The sequence below is a fragment of the Lathyrus oleraceus genome, chromosome 3 (assembly GCF_024323335.1).
Source record: "Lathyrus oleraceus cultivar Zhongwan6 chromosome 3, CAAS_Psat_ZW6_1.0, whole genome shotgun sequence".
NCBI lineage: Eukaryota > Viridiplantae > Streptophyta > Magnoliopsida > Fabales > Fabaceae > Lathyrus > Lathyrus oleraceus.
Genome location: NC_066581.1, coordinates 150,758,775 through 150,774,790, shown reverse-complemented (window position 1 = coordinate 150,774,790; position 16,016 = coordinate 150,758,775). Strand labels below are relative to the sequence as shown.

At 36.7% G+C, this 16,016-nt stretch overlaps 1 non-coding gene across 1 annotated transcript; it reads left to right on the top strand.

Moving 5' to 3' along the window:
- Positions 1-374: 374 nt before the first annotated feature.
- On the top strand, positions 375-481 carry LOC127133112 (small nucleolar RNA R71). The gene has a single exon (XR_007807106.1). It is a non-coding gene; the product is annotated as a small nucleolar RNA R71 (small nucleolar RNA).
- Positions 482-16,016: the final 15,535 nt, after the last annotated feature.

Here is a 16,016-nt window from a genome sequence, read left to right as displayed (position 1 = left end):
TTGTTTTCTATCCTGTTTATATTTTAGTTGTTCTTCAGATATTAGTGTCGTGACATTACCTTCAACATCTCATATCTGATACCAGAATTTCAGGTGTTACGGTCAAGTTGCCTATCTTTTGAGTCAGAGCATCTACCTTGGCGTTGACATGGTCAAGACTGCTTAATTTGTACATGTCGCCCTTCGGTTGAGGTTTCTCTACAGAGGTTCTTTCGCTTCCCCATTGGTAATGATTCTGGGCCATACTTTCGATGAGTTGATAGGCCTCATTGTATGGTTTATCCATCAGTGCGCCACCTATGGCGGCGTCTATTGTCAATCTTGTATTGTACAAGAGACCGTTATAAAAGGTGTGGATGATCAACCATTCTTCTAGACCGTGATGTGGGCAAAGCCTCATCATGTCTTTGTATCTCTCCCAAGCTTCAAAAAGTGATTCATGATCCTTTTGTTTAAACCCGTTTATTTGGACTCTTAGCATAACCGTCTTACTAGGTGGGAAATATCAGGCTAAGAAGACTTTCTTCAACTTGTTCCACGTAGTGACAAAGTTGGATGGTAGAGACTGGAGCCAAGCTCTAGCTCTATCTCTTAATGAAAATGGGAAAAGACAGAGTCTTATAGCTTCTGGGCTGACACCATTCACTTACACTGTGTCTGCGTATTGCAAAAATACTGACAAGTGTAGGTTCGGGTCCTCCGTGGGACTACCTGAAAACTGATTTTGCTGTACGGCTGATAACAGCGAGGGTTTTAGCTCAAAATTATTGGCCTCGATGGCAGGGGCAATGATGTTGTTATGTGGTTCATCCTGTGAAGGGATTGCATAGTACTTAAGAGGACGGTTTTGCACTCCTTCGGCCATCTCTGGTTGAATAACTGATTCAGAAGTAGGGATGTTAAGGTCAGGAAGATTTAGCTTGATACGATGTTCTCATATCAAGTCTCGTATCCGACGTTCTAATCTAAGATAACGCTCGGGTTCGTCGAATTGTAGCTTTAATTTCTCACCTTGAGAGCGAGTACTTGGCATACACTCGACAAATGTAGAAAGGGAAAGAAGAATTGTTTGCCTTAGTCTATACTGGGCAACACTGGAGTTACGATATCGACTAAATTAGTCCTCGGCAACGGCACCAAAAACTTGATTGCGACTTAGTAAGTCTATTTGAATCGTGACTGCAAGTGCACAGTCCTATCGCGTAGTTTTAAAGATTATTGAACCCACAAGGACTAATAATCGAACATATCGTGGTCTAATGTTGCTATGTAAATCTAAGGCTAATGATCATTCTAAGATTGGAGGGATGAAGAGAAATAACTATAATGTAAATAGAATATTAATAAAGATATAAGATATAGGGGATATCGGTATGTAACACATCAAACCTCGGGGATTCGATAGATAGTTGGTGTAATCTTATTGGTTAAAATATTCTTTAGTAGAAATTATTTATAAAAAGGACTTAGTCTCACACTCTCATTTTTATTGACTCTGGCCATACTTCTAAACCGGAATGCTTGGCTCTCGCGGTCTCATTTTGAATTTAAAAGTAATTTTTTAATATAAATAAAGTCTAATTAATCCTAAAGCGCTCTTGTTGTGTTTAGGATTAATGCCTAGTTTCAGCTATCTAGTTAAAATCTCAAACTCTCATTCTTGTTGACCGTAACCTTAGTTTGTTTTGTACTCTCGTACGAAAAACAGTTTGATTAAAATAAGAAACTAAAACCAGAAAAATAAGTTTCGTAAAAACTGACACCAATTATTTATGAATCTTGTCGTTTCGACGGTCTTTACATACCGATACCTAAGGGTTTAGCGGGACATGGATCTGATAACAGACATGGTATTTGGGAAATCAAACATCCAATAAGGCATAAATAAATAAAACAGCAATCAAAATAAAATCTGGATTACGAATTGAGAACTGGAACTGAATCTTGATTCTTCGATTAAAATAATGTCGGCAGGCTTTGGCAATGAGTAACCGTTACAATTGAATCCCAAAAGCGTAAATAATAAAGCGCAATAGTCCCTGATGTGGAGAACTATTACTTTTACAAAGTAAGAAAACTGCCTAGAAAACTAAAGGAAAATAATAATTCTGACTAAAAATTAATCGTAACTTAAAAACTGGAAGGAGAGAGAGAGAGAGAGAGAGAGAGAGAGAGCTGAGCGAGTCTGTTAGAGGCCCTTTATATATTTTTCAAAATCCCTAAGTTGTAGCAAAGATGGGTGGATTCATGGCTATAAACGTGGAGAAAAAGATGGAAGACTAGGTTGTGGCGGTTGCCACAACCCTAGTCTTTGAATGAGAGGCGAGCGCCACCAAAATAGGATTGAGCGCCACTTCCTCATGCTTGGTGGCGGGCGCCACCTCCTCCTTGGGTCCATATGGCGGGCGCCACACACCCTAGATAATGGGCGCCACAAGCCCATTTGCTTTGGTGGCCCATTATCTCTATAAAACTCCATTTTCTTCTCTTTTGTTTCCTTTTTCTTTCCTTTTTGCTATTTTCCATTTTGCTTGCTGTAAACTTTTTAACTGATGAATACCTGCAATAAACATAAAATACTGCGTAATAATAAGTGTTAATCAAGTAAAAAGCCATGCATATGGAGCCAAAAATACAATATGTTTCCACGTTATCATAAAGTATGGAATATGAGTTCACTATAGGGTTTAGTTAAGGGAGGATAGTACTGTTGTTTAGGATCTAGCATAATTGGACATAATGCATATCCAAATAAACACTCCAAAATGTGTAGATGAAGTAAGCCAAAGTTCAATTTTTGAATAAGTTCATGTGCACGAAACTGGAGGAACAAGTCTTTATAATAAGTTCATGTGCCCAAAAATGGAGGAACAATAGATGCCTTCAGCATTAGTACCAGGTTGGACTCATTACAAGTGAGATCCTGTCAGAGGAAAAGGTGGAGCATCTACCAAGCTTATCAATAAAATGCATGTGTGTTCCTAAGTACAAAATTCTGAAAATAGGAAGTCAAAACCCCCTCCTGAAAATGAAAGTTGAAATTTTGGACCATAGGATAAGGCAATCAAAGTTAAATTTAGGCTAGTTATCTTGACTGAAGAGTTCTGGCATGACAAGTAGAATCAGTAATGCGTAGAGCACACACACTTATGATCTAGTTTCAAGGCTGAGTTGAGTCAATTTTTGAAAATAGTCCTTTGAGATAATTCATGGGTTGATGGTAAGTTTGTGCTACCTGAAAAGAGAGAGTTTCTTCTTCTCATAATTCCCTGTAGTAGATGATGAGCCCTGACGCAACTGGAGTCATCTCTTGCTGATTATCCATCTCAAGAAGTCTTCAAGTTACTCTTAGGTTTATATTTCTTCTTCAGTATTTGTTTAAGAATGCATCTTTTGAGAACCATGTATGTAGTTTGTACTCAGCTCATCATGAGCTAAATCTTTTGTACGTTGATCAAATGGGAATTTAATGTTATGATGTTTTATTTTAAGTGATGTGTTATTTAATGTCTTGTTTTATTATGTGTTAACTTGCTTATAAATTTGATTCTTTGAGTGATCAACTTAGAAAAATATAATAGCTTTTTGTTGTGAGAGATCCAACGACAAGTGGATTTCACAATAAAAGTAGTTAAAAAGAGTAGGATAGAGATATTCACTTGATTAGTTCACTTAGAGATGAGGAACTACAACTATAAGGGATCTCAGAATACAAACAAACATATTTTAGGGTTATAAGTGTGACTCAGAGATTCTTTCTCTTTCCCTAGAAATGCATTGCTTTGATGTTGTAGAAATACACCTCCAGATCACTCTGACATTTCTTGGCACGACACTACACATCATGAACACATTGTTACTTCATTAACATTAATGAACCTTAGCTCAACATACACTCTCTTGATATCTTTTCACTCTCCCCTTGCACAAATTAGATTTGATTTAAAGGAGAAAATTTGAACTTGTAACATTCATATATTATTTTTATCTTTATTAATGCTTAAGTTAAAAAGATAGTTTATTATAAAATTAACCTAAGTACCATTCACTCCTTGTGGGTACAATATTCTTACTTTTTATCACTTGCTACTTTTAACATACATGTATACTTGCATGTGACATATTTTCAAGCAACATCGTTTTTACTATGCTTTGAGTTAATCTTGAATCTTGCGGTTTAAAGTCTAATACTTTATTTGCTAAAATTAATTTTGAAGTTGCTGTGATATGATTTTTCGCTGTCTTTTGTCGAATGCGCCGATGAGTTTTGGGATGGTTGTCATAGTGACACCTTAAATTGTTGATTAAATCTTTTTATATAAGTTATGGGGTTTATGGTGTTACATTAGACCTAAAAGAATGAGATGTCAAATCATAATAGAACCCAACCCCAAACTCATGCACTAGGTTGTTGAAGAACATGTGCGCCCTTCATTAAGAAGAGAACACTCAATCTTTATTGTTTGATGATCATCCACCGTTATTTTTAATTGAAGGGTCTCTTGTGTCTCACGCCAAGGAGCACAAGGCGGTTCTAACCGTACATATGTAAAGATGGCGTGTGATTACAAGTATAGTCTCACCATTTTTCTCACATCTCACTGACTTGAACGTTAGAGTGTTAACCTTACAGGTCTGCCCTCTCCACCATACTGAAAAACACTCATCGTCACTCTAATCAACTTCACATCTTCATATCCATTATTTATGATTTCGAACAAGTTTGTTTCCTCATAATTTGTGAAGGGAAGATGAGGTGTCTCAATTAATATTTGGTAATTGAGATAAATGAGTGCGATTTTTTTATCCAGAGTTAAATCCAGACAATAACATTACTTTATATTTTTTCATATTAACAATTTTTTTAAACAAATCAACAAATTTTTATTGAAAAAGGTTTAAAAAATATCTATAATAATAAATAAAGATAAAATAACATTTTGGTGTAATATATTTTTTTTAATATACATTAAAAACTATTTATAGTTTCACAAGTGCATATATAAATGTGGTCAGATGAACACGAGAATCTCCGTCTGAACACTAGTCAATAATAAAGTAAATATTAAAGTATAATTTAGAAAGTATAATTAACATTTTTAATATTACATTATGATGAAATTGTAGCTATATATAATTAAATATAAACAATATTAGAGTATAATGAAATTGTAGCTATAATTAAATATAAACAGATAAAAAGTTATTTATATGATAAAATTTGTGTTTAATGTATCATTTGGTCCTTTAATTTTATTTAAGGTTTCACTTTAATCATTTATTTAATAAAGGTTTGTTCTAAGTTTTTTAAATGTCATTCCTTTAGTCATATTAATCTTGTTCGTTAAAATTTGTCAAATTCTATTAAATTGTGTATGTGTGGCACAACTGGTTCTACATTAGATAACATTATTCTTCATCTCAATCAATTCTATGCTCATCAACATACATCATGTAATTAAGATTTATTTTCTGTTGATGTTTTTTAAAACTTAACTTAGTCGAAAAACAGAGTTAGATAGCCTAACTGATACTTTGGGTGTTGGTTTCGAACATGCTAGATGAATTTTTTTTGCCTTTAAAATAGGGGTGGCAAAATGGATGGATTGGATGGATATGGATTGGATCGTTAATGGATGGATCAAAACAATTCATTAGTCTATTAACAATCTACTAAAAGTTTCTTAAAATACCCAATCAAATTCATCCATTAAGAATAAAATCTATCTAATTCATCAATTATCATATTTTTAACCATTTTTCTTTTTAAAAATAATTTTCTTAAATATATTAATTTTTGTATTTTTGAAAAATTCAATTTTTTTTACTTTTGAAAAAAATCACTTATTTTTTTGAAAAAATTATATTTTTCAGATTTTTTTTTTGTATTTTAATGAAAAAAGTTCAGTTTTTTTTCTTAAAAAATCAACTTTTTTTTGGAAATTTTTTTTTTGAGAAAAGAAATATATTTTTGTATTTTTGAAAAAAAATAATTTTAAAATTAACTTTTTTTTTCGATTTTTTTTTATATTCGTAAAAAAATAACTTTTTCTAAAGTAAAATCGAATTTTGTTATTTTCCAGAAAAATAATTTTAAAATTTTTGGAGAAAATCAGTTTTTTGTATTTTTAAAAATAACAATTTTTTTTTAGAAAAAAAAGTTAATTTTGTATTTTTCAAAAAAATATTTTTTTAATATTTAAAAAAAATCATTTTTTTAAAATTAGATAAAAAAAATCCATTGGATCATTAAAATGTGTTGGATGGATTGGATCATCCATATTTATAAAGGGATGGATTTAATCCAATCCATTAACTTAATTTTTATGTAGTTGATGGATTGGATGGATTTTTTGGTGGATGGATTTTATCTTAATGGATTCAATTCTCACCCCTACTTTAAAGTAACTTTTGTATTTACCCTTTCCTTAATTAATTTCACTTCTACACAATTTATTGCAAGTAACACTTAATCGAGATGCATATGGAAAGGTTCATGGATATAGTTCCAAATCCAATTAAAAAACTAATGTGAGGAATTTATATCCATGTCTACTTTCATTATAATATATATAGATGATTCTCATGTATCAGTTATCTTTAAATGTCAATTGTTAAATCTTAATTGGAGTTGTGTTTCCAGTTTCTATTTGGTTGTATAGCATAATCTACCATGACAAAAAATGGATTCCTCTGAAGTTTAGTCCCAAATTTCATGTTTGTATAGCTATGGTTGAAATTCGAAGCTAATATGTAAAATTGTTAATCAGAGTAAAATTGCATATAGATGGACACAACTCAAGTTAACAAAATTTGAAATTAATTGTCTTTACATTATAAGCAACTCATCCTAACACAAACTCAACAACATCAACCGAGTCGGCACCATTAAGTAAGTAAGGCAACACCAATTGAGTCTGCACTACTAACTCAGTCAATGCCAACACAATTTATACCACCATTTTCTTCAATTTCAAAGAAAAAAAGGCTTCGAAAATGGTCAAAACTTGGAGCCAACCATAATTGTGTTTATCTTTTGTGTATATCTTTTGTAATAGTGTTTGTATACACCTTTTACAGTTGTGTCTGTGTGCCGTATGACATTTTTGTTGGTGCAGAAGATGATAAAGATGAACAATGGAAATAAGAGAGAGAAAAGAGAATAATAACAAACTTTCAATACTCTTAAAATGGTTGTAAAATGGTTGTACACACACTTCTACAGACTGCAAAAGGAATGATTATGATCACACCACTCACTTGCTTAAATACAAGTGGTACTTAAGAGAAAATACTAAAATACCGTCTAACAAACTTTGTCTACAAGTTTTTGAAAATGAATTAATTCTAACATCATCCCTTAATTCATATTCAGCTTAACCAAAACTAACAACATCAATTTCATCCCTCAAGCGGAGAAATTGATCAGTCTTGATCACATTCGTCAAAACATCTATCAGCTGCTTCTAAGTACTACAGTGCACAACTTCTAGCACTCCATTTTGAACCTGATTTCTCAAAAGTGATACTTAGTCTCAATATGCTTACTTCTCCCATGCAGCAATGGGTTCTTGGCAAGATTGATTGCAGACTTGTTATCAATCATCAACTTCAGAGGCTTGTTTACTTTGATCTTCAGATTCTGCAATAAAATTAAAAGTCGCACAACTTGACATGCAGTCATAGCACCTGCAATATATTCTACTTCACAGGTTGACAAAGCAACAACCGGTTGCTTCTTGGAACACCAAGAAATAGGACTTCCTAGAAACTTAAACAAGTATCTAGAAGCATTTCTTCTGTCAAATTTGTCTCCACACCAATCAAAATCTGAGTAACTCATAAGTTCTGAGTCAGTTTCAGCACCAAAAGGGAACAAAAATTCATACTTTAGAGTTCCCTTTATATACCTCAGAATTCTGATAGCAGCTTGGTAATGAGACCACTTTGGTTTACTCATAAACTTACTCACCATTCCAACTACATAGCAAATATCAAGTATGGTATTACACAAATACCTTAAAGACCCTACCAATTGCTTGAACATTGTCGCATATACATCATCACCATCATAATTAGAATCCAATTTTTTATTTGTATCAGCAGGTGTGACTTCAACTTTATAATTCAGCAGCTCAAACCTCTTTAGAAGCTCAAGTTCATATTTAAGTTGATGTAAAATTATGTCTTTCTCAGAGTACATAATCTTCATCCCTAGAAAATAAATCATATTTCCTAGATCAGTCATCTCAAACTCATTCGTCAGCTCATTCTTGAACTTGGCTATCTCATGTTCACAACTTCCTATTAGAAATATGTCATTAACATACAAACACATCAAAATCATATTGCCTTTGTAACACCTCAAAATTTGCCCTCTTCTATTGGGACTAGCTTAACATATTGCATTGCATTTCTTAGGTCATTAGTCATTACATATTTGCATGTCATATGGCAACAATAAACAAGTCGTCCTCCTAGGTCTTGATCAGAAGGCAAAGAGGTTGAGATTCAAGCTAAGGGTTTCATTGGATTGATCATTGATCATCTGAAGGCTTGTGCCTCAAATTAGGGTTTCATGGTTCCTCAAGGAGATTGATCATCATCTTGGTTGAAATGGTACATCATCATCATCATGGTATTATCATCACTAAGAGATTCATTGTGCTTGATCAGATTCCTTGAGATTAGGGTTTTGACCTCTGGTCAACCCTAATTATCTGTATTGTGCCAATCAGGGCTTGTCAAAGAGATGGGGTCTTCAATGTGATGAGGGATCATTCCATGGTTTCATTGAGCTTATGGAAGTTAGGATTTCATGTTTGAGCCATTTCATCAGGAGTTTGAGGTTCAAGTTCAACAGTCAAGCTGAAATTCATCTATCAGTCAACAAAAGTCAACCAGAGGTCAACTGATGGATTTGGAGGTGGGAGAGGGTTAGAGACACTTCATTCATGTCCAAACAAGTTTCATTTTACATTTCAAACATCAACAATGAAGAAAATAAAGTCAGATGGAAACTTTCCAAAAATAGAAAGTGACTTGTAATTCAAAATTGCCAAAAATGGAAAGGTTTTCTCCTTAAAATTACATGTCCAAAAATGCTTCAAATGAAATTTTGTCCAACATGAAGGTTGAAGATCTTGCTCTCACCTTTCCAAAAAGTCTAAGAACATGAATTTCTCATTTGTGGTTGGCAAGTTATGATCAAATCATTGTCAAGAAAAGTTGAATTTCAAAGTTGGATAACTTTCACACCAAATGGCCAAATGAAGTGGGACTTTTTGGAGCAAATTTCTTTTGATCTCCTCTATTCAATTCATGCATCACATTTCATTAAAACTCATCACACAAAAAGTGCATTTTTCATGTGAACTTAATTTGAAAAGTGGAGGGAAAAAGTGAATTTGAGAAATATGCATTGTTTTCATGTTTTTCCACTTGCCTTGGCTTAGGAACATCATTTGCAATTGGTCCAAACCAGAAAATTTGGTACTATTACATTGGTTTGCACATGTGAGGGTGAATTGGCCAATTTGAAATTTAGCATAAAACTTGATTTCCATTAATCCTTTGCCTTAACACTAATCATGATTAGCAACATGTTTAACATCACATATATAAACTAAATCATAACTGTTTCATTGCTAATCATAACAGAATTTGGAAATTGAGATCTAGATCCAAAAATTCTTCAACTTCTTCTCTCAACTTTTCTTCATTTTTCTTCACAAACCTTGCCAAGATCTTCATCAATCTTTCATCCATGAGCATTATGGAAGCTAATTGAAGCAAGATCTCATCATTTTCGTGCCAATTCAAGGACTGTTACAAGAGTGTTCAACAATGGCAAATGGAGATTTGAGCTAAATCGTGTACAATCAACATCAATACCTTGCTTCATTCATCTTCCTTATCATCATTGAGCATCTGTTTTGCATTGCCATGGCTTGAAACACACGATTTCACTTCTGCTATCCAATTAAGGTTAGTTTTCGAATGTGATGATTCATGAAATTGATGCATGCTTTAGATAGATCTTGTCATGTGGAGTAAACTGCAATTGGAATCATTGATTTTCATGCTGAAATGAATGAGTTATGTGGATTAGAAGTTTCATGCACCAAAATGTTTCTCTTCGAATCTCTTGATCTAGGTAGAATTAAGTCAAATTGATTTGTGATTCATGATGTACATTGAGAGAGGATTCTAATGATATACGGTTTGTTAATTTCTGTGAGAAATTGTTCTTGAGCTTAGGGTTTGTGATGAACTGTATGAATGTGTGATTAACGCGTTTCCAGATTTGCTTTGATCCATGGCCTCGCTTGTTTGCATGCGTTTGGGCGTTTGTGTACCATGAAGCCAATAGCAGCGCGCCACCTCCTTTAATGAAACGGTGAGTTTCATGAGGCGCGCGCTGGGATTCAAATAACGCCACGGTTCGATACCTGGCTAGAGCTTTTCTCCTTGTGGCCTTGGCTTTTAATTCATCATGCTACACATATTTCACATGTCTTCATTCATGATTTTTTCATTTTTTTTCACATTAGAAAATCCATATCTCCATGATCATTTGTCCAATTGATGTGAGATTTTTTGTGCCATGTTCCTTAAGACCTCTACTATTTTATGATGATTTTTATTAAAATTGTACACGTGTGGATTTTTGAATGACCCAGGGTTTGTTCATACATGTGATTGCTTGCACATTGGTTACTATTTTGATTGTGAAATAATGATGCTTAATCCAAAATTCTTGAAATTTTGCATGTGTAAAATAGAGATCCTTAGGGACATTTTGGCTTTGAGTTTGTGATTTTATCATTTCTGGTTTGTGAGATATGATTATTTGAATCTTGGTGTGACAATGTGTGTCACACCATTTCTTGTCCAACTTGTGGATTTTCATTACCATGCCATATGAACTTGAATTGATGTGAATTTTTGCATGTTGATACTTCTGGATGTTAGGTTTGAGCATGATTTTTTGTGGATTTTTTGAGTGCATTTTCAATTTGTTTGAGAATTTTCCCTCTGTTTGACCAATTGTGGACTTTTTGTGAGTCATGATCTTAAATGATTTGTGAAATTCTTGATATGTATTGGATGGACTTGAAAATTTGTGGAGTGATTTTAGATATCTTGAAGTGTGCCATGGCTTTTGTTTGATTCATTTATCTTGTGCCAATTCTGTTTTGTGCTTGCTTGAAGTTGATGCATGATTTTGTGCCTTGTTTGAGCTTGATTGAGCATGCTTTGACTTATGGATTTTAATTGACTTGCTTACCTTTATCCAAATGGCTTGAAATTTGGTGTGATAATCCTTTGCTGAGTTCTGTTTAGCCTTGATTTTTCCTGGGATTTATTGAATTATTTTTGATTGGATTTGGATTGAATCATTCTGTTTGCTTCTATGAGCTTTGAAATTGCATGTTTTGCACTATTTGTTTTATGAAATGGAATTGGTTGATGATATGAATGTGAGATCACTTGGATTTGTTTCTTATTTGGTTGAACTTGATTTTTGATAATTTTCATGTTCTGTTTTGGTTTATTGCTCCCATTTTGACCCTAGGTCATGTCCTAGTGGTTAGTGCTTAATGTTTGAGCTTTGTTTCAGGTCAAAGAGCACAATTGCTTATACTTGATGATGCGCACTCACTTGGAGTTGGTCCATTGCTTGTTTATGACTAACCTTGAGTTTGTTTTGTAGGCTTTGAGACTTGTACTTAGGCCTTGTGGATTGCACCTTTGTGCATTGCCTTGCTTGTTTGTTTGTTTATGTACAGTTAACTGTTGACCATTGTCTGTTTGACTTCTGTTTGAGCTGTGTACTGATTATGTTAGATTGATTTCAGGTACATTAGTTGCTATAGTTCATTGTGAACTTGATTTTGCTGTTGCTTAACCAATTGAGGTATAGCATCATTAACTCCATGTAGTCTGGAAGACCTGGCCTGTTACTTGGCCAGGCACCTGTCTGAAGTCCTCCTTAAGAGGCAATGCTTGTGATTGTTTATTTTTGTCCCCAAGCAGGAAAAGACCTTTGATAAGGCAATTGGCAGAACACAAGAGATGTGAAACCCATCTCCTGCTATTCTTGTTGAGTCATCCCTCTGCTCACACCACTATGTTGATGCATTGTGGATATTAACCCAAGATCCTTGTACAGTTGTACAGTTGAGTCAGTGTCATAAGTGTAGAAGGGTTCCCACTTTCTGAACCCACACTTCATTTGTTTGAAGCTCTCCCAGACCAGGGATAAGAGCTGTGAGGCACACCCCTCACTTCCCATTTCATCTGCTTCACCCTAACTCTCAATGTTAGGGTTAAGAGCTAACATCACCCTGATACAGTTAGTTTGCTTTTGCAGCCTAACCCTTGTGTGAGCCCACTTTGTCTGTATATAGTGTGTGCTAATTGTGAATGTTTGCTTTGTTTTGATTATGCTTGCATGCTTTGCTTTGCCTGTTTAGGATTAGCTTACTGCCTGAGCAAGTAGATAGAAAACTCAACCTAGGACTATTGTGGAATACATGATAACTATTAGGCTCGAGTCAGTCTCCCTTCTAGTTGGTCATTTCCCAGTCTCTGGTTAGGAGAAAGTTTCTCCCCTGTTCAGGGGAACTACGTTGCCCTGATCCTCATACCAGATGAGGTACGTAGGCAGGAGGTCGTACGAGATCTCTCCGGGCACCCTTTTTTTCTTTTTTGTGTGTGTTTGCTTGACAGTTGCTAGGCTCGAGTTCCCGACTCCTTAGTAACTTGTTGCTTGTTTGTTCTTGTGTGTGTTAGGAGATGGATGTAAGCCCAGCGATTGGCATTCCGTATCCTCTTGTTGTGTGCTTGGAGTCCGGTATAAGTCCATCAAGTGGCATCTGGTTTCCAATGTGGGTTTGTTTGGTTCGGAAGCTGATGTAAGTCCAGCGATTGGCATTCGGGTTCCATGTCTGCCTGTTGGTGTTTTGTTTTGTTTGGCGTGCGTGAGCCGAACTACGGTAGCTCTGATTCTCGTTCCAGACGAGATACGTAGGCATAGGATGCGATATCCTAGCGAGCCCTCTCCCCTCTTCTCCCACCTGTGTTGTTTTCAGTGTGTGTATGTGATATTTGTTTTAGCAACCTTGTTCTATCTTTTGAGCGTGGATCCCGTCAAGTACGACGGATGCGTAGGGGTGCTAATACCTTCCCTTCGCATAACCGACTCCCGATCCCATTCTCTTTGGTCGCGAGACCATATCTTTCCTAGGTTTACTCTAAGCGTTTCCTTTCCCTCTTTTGGGATAAATAACGCACGGTGGCGGCTCTGTGTTGTTTTTGTTTCAGCCCGCCGGTTGTTTTTCGCGGATGCGACAGCTGGCGACTCTGTTGGGGAATATAGAAGTTGACCTATTGCTGGTCCATCTTCCCTAAGCGAGTCTCTCCTAGCGTTCTAGGATAGTTTAGGTTGCTTGTGTTGCTTTATTTATTGCATTTATTATTCTGTGGTGTATATATTTGCATAAATATTTGAATGCATCATACTATCATTCTGTTGTCCTCTGTACAGGTGGTTCCTCTGATTTGGGGTGGGTGTTCTGAGTGGGGCTAAAACCCAGGCCCGAGTATACACCTAGGATTAGTGTGGTCTCACGTTCCTCATTTGCTTTATCAGCATATTGTTGCAACGTGACATACCACAAGTCGGACGAGGTTCATTTGAGAGAGTCCTTCCGTTTGGAGTTATTCCATTCAGGTTGGGTTATCTCATCTGAGCTATTGACTTCGGTGACCGATCATTTTCCGGATCTTTGGTTTAGACGATCTTAAGGGAGCTACAACGGCACACCCGAAAGGGCAAACCCGTTGAGTATCTTTGCCCGATTGTTGAGACTATTATCCGCCTTAGGATGACCTGATTAGAATTTACCTGTGAGGGGAGGGTGGTTCTTACAGATGCATGTTCAGATGGTGACTTTGTTGGTGACTATTGGTTTTGTTGATCAAAGTCCTATTTATAAGTCGGATTTATGGACCTTTATTGCCGAGACGCCGGAGTGTTGTTCGTGTTATTTATCAGTGGGGATCCGTTTATTTCAGGATTCCCCGGGCCGATTCAGAGGATTGTGGTTATCTGCTCAGAGATTGTCTGGTGATGATGGTGATGTATCTTTCAGTTCCGTTTATTTCGGAACCCTTGAGTTGGATTTGTGGTTACATGTTCCCTCAGATGGTTGTGATCAGTTCAGAGATCAGGTTTCAGTGCAACAGATGTTCAGATGACTTGGAGGATGGCACAATGCATTGCATTCATTCATCAGCATCATTCACATCTTGCATTTACTTGCATCTAACACATGTTTATCCATATGCAGGGGCATTTTCGATTGAGATCCTGGTTGAGAGACTTCTTTGCTCAGACATGAGGACCGGTTTGAAGGATGATGTTGTCTATAGCTTCTTCGACCCAGAGATCGGTGGGCTGAGAGATATGATAGCATTGATTACGCCCGACCATGTGGGGATGTTCCGTGAGGCATACGGTGGTATTCTGCAGTTGGCCTTCAGGCTCACCGACAGTGACAAAAGTGCCATCCATACTCTTCTCCAGTTCTATGACCCGGGTTTGAGGTGTTTTGTGTTCCCAGATTATTTGTTGGGACCCTTGATGGAGGACTATGCTGGTATCTTGGGTATTCAGATCCGAGATCAGATTCCTTTCCATGCCACTAGGGTGGAGCCTAATATTGTTGAGATGTCTCGCGCTCTGTATTTGAGCCCGGAGGTGACCAAGGAGGGTTTGAAAGAGAAAGGAAAGTTACCCGGTTTTCATTTGAGTTTCTTGGAGGCTAAAGCCAAGGAACATGCTGTCGTGGGTAATTGGAAGACGGTCTGTGCTTTGACTGCCGTGAGCATTTATGGAACCATCCTGTTTCCTAATCAGAAGGGCTTTGTGGACCATAATGCCATCAGATTATTCATACAGAGGAACCCTATTCCTACTCTGATCGGAGATGTCTATTACTCAGTTCATAACAGGAACGAGAAGCGGCGTGGTGGATTGATCTGATGTTGTGCTCAGCTGCTATTCAAGTGGTTTATGGGGTATTTGCCTTCCCGGGGTGCTTTTGCTTCTCTTGATCCTACTGTCAAGTGGTCAGTCAAGTTGATGGGTTTGCGGGCCGCTGATATAGCTTGGACTCATAACGGTATGGCTGGACGGGATTTCATATATAGCTGTGGGAGTTTTCCCAATGTGCCTCTCATAGGAGTTCAGGGTTGCATTAATTACAACCCGACGCTTCTTAGGAGACAGATGGGGTTTGCCATGGAGGTTCCTCCTCTCGAGCGAGAGATTCAAGAGTCTTTCTACTTCCCAGCTGAGGGCGATCAGGCCAAGTTGAGGCAAGTATCTGGGTCATGGCGTAACATTCAGAGGAAAGGAAAGGTTCCTTTTGGCAAGGTTAATAGCAGATCTTTTCCTCCATTTGATGATTGGCTTCGGAAGAGGATTGAGCTCACACATCTACCATTTCCGGGAGGTGATCCTTGGTGTCCTATGATTGAGGGTCCGCGTTCTTCTGTCAGTATGGAAGAATTCCTCGAGATGAAGAGAGCCAGAGATCAGTTGCAAGCGGAGAAGACTGAATTAAAGATGAGTGTTGCTCGGATTTAGATGTCTAATCAGGAGATCAGAGTGAGGATGGAGGATCAGGATAAGAAACATGCCCTGGACGCGAAGCGCTTTGAGATGGATACTGCTTACTATGGGAAGATCAGCCAAGCCTTAGCGTCATCCACAAGGGAGCACGACATCACTAAGGAGAAGCTAGCCCGAGCTTCAAAGGTCATTGAAGATGAGAAGAGGAGGCAAATCCTTATGAGAGATCAGAGGGAAGACAGGGTCTGAATCCTCATCGCCGAATGGGAAGCAAAGTTGAAGACTAAGGAAGCAGAGAACGCGAAAGTCATTGCCGAGAGAGATCATTATCTTGCTGAGAGAGATCACTACTTCAGGCAGATGAAGATTCACC